Source organism: Bombina bombina, chromosome 2, assembly GCF_027579735.1.
Source record: "Bombina bombina isolate aBomBom1 chromosome 2, aBomBom1.pri, whole genome shotgun sequence".
Taxonomy (NCBI): domain Eukaryota; kingdom Metazoa; phylum Chordata; class Amphibia; order Anura; family Bombinatoridae; genus Bombina; species Bombina bombina.
In genome coordinates this window covers 1,012,281,358-1,012,283,232 of record NC_069500.1, presented here as the reverse complement: position 1 = coordinate 1,012,283,232, position 1,875 = coordinate 1,012,281,358, and positions in this window count along the sequence as shown.

Here is a 1,875-nt window from a genome sequence, read left to right as displayed (position 1 = left end):
CAGTATTAAGTTTGAAAATCCAATTAGTCTCCCACTGGTCTAGGTACCTTATTTATGATATCTTATTTGTATGGGAGGTATGATATCTTATTTGTATGGGAGGGACCAATAGAGATACTAGAGGATTTTTTCAATATACTAAATATCAATCCATTTGGGCTATTTTTTACATATAACACCAGTACAGAAAAAGTAGAATTCCTAGACCTAACCATCCGTAAGGAACAACTACAAACAATATATTACATGCTAAGTCATCACCATCCCTCTACTATTAAGGGTCTTCCTTATGGGGAATACTTTAGGATTAGAAGGAACTGTACAACCCAGGATTATTTCAAAAAAGCTCCAAAAGATTTAAGGGACAGACTCCTTAAACGTGGCTACTCTAAGAAACTCCTGGCCAGAGCTTATCAAAAAGCCCTATATAAAGATAGGTGTGATCTTCTTAAACCACAAGAGCAAAAAGTATCAGAGACCTTGAGGTTTATCTCCACTTTTAACTGCCAAAGCGATAAACTAACGTCTATAGTTAACATTTACTGGCATGTTTTGAAAAGTGATGAGAAACTTCAGAAACTGTTACCAGATAAACCATCTTTTTACATTCTGAAGAGCAAGAAACCTTACTGATAATCTGACTTCAAGCCATTTCAATAGGAATGCAAACAAAGCTCCTATTTACGAAGGCTCTATCCCCTGTGGACACTACAAATTATGCCAAAATATGGTCAAACAAGCAATGATAACAGACAGATTTAATAAAACTTGGAAAATTAAAACCCACATTAACTGTCAGATGTATTATACTGTCTATCTGTTCTTGTAACAGCCTCTATGTAGGCATGACCACCCGCAAATTGGATACAAGAGTGACCGAACACCTAAGTAACATACATAATGCTCAAAAAATTCTTGATAAGGGCAAACAAATTACCAGTGCAGGTAAACCAACTTCTTTCAAATGTTGGGGCCTAGAAAAAATCAAGTCAGGTATCAGAGGAGAAAATTGTGAAAAAATCCTACTCCAAATGGAGACTTATTGAATTTTCAAACTTAATACTGTCATGCCTAATGGCATGAATGAAGCAAATAATTACTGGGTTTTTCTGTAAAGTAGTTATTATTTTTTGTCCTGATACGATGATCAATGCAATGTAACTATAAGATTGTATCTTTTGAGTGATAAATAGTCCATTGGCAATGACACACCATAAGTTTGTTCCATCATATATCGTTTTAAGATATATCAATATGTTGTTATGTTAATTAATTATATATTCCCTTATGTATGTATATGGTAATCAATCTTAATTAACAACACATAAAATGTCTAACTCAAAAGAAGGTTTTATATAGGAAACTACCAGTGTTCCTATATCGTGTAAACTACTATTTATCTTATTAGTTTCACTGGGACTAAACCTTAGCACTTTATGTATTTACCAGCCATACATACTTTAAACCAATTCAATAACACTATTGATCACTTAATATTTGAGATTTTATTAATGGAACACACATATATGCTATATGTTCCATCCTTAATTGTAGGACATCAATGCTATGATGGATATTTGATACCAATGGCGATAACACATCGGCAACAAAACTGTCATCTATCATGTAATAGACTCTGAGTGCCTTGGGAAAATGAGGTATCATCAATGTGCATAGCTATTACAGTACATGCTCATAATAATTAATTTATTATGTCCAAGTACTAGCCCATGTCCACAATTTTGGTATATTTATGTGAATATTGCCTTATGGACCGGATTTTGTCACTATTTTGTGCTGCCCTAATACACTAGAAAATGTGACAAATCAATTTAACACTTGTACTCGTTAACTAGCTTTTAACACCTAACATAC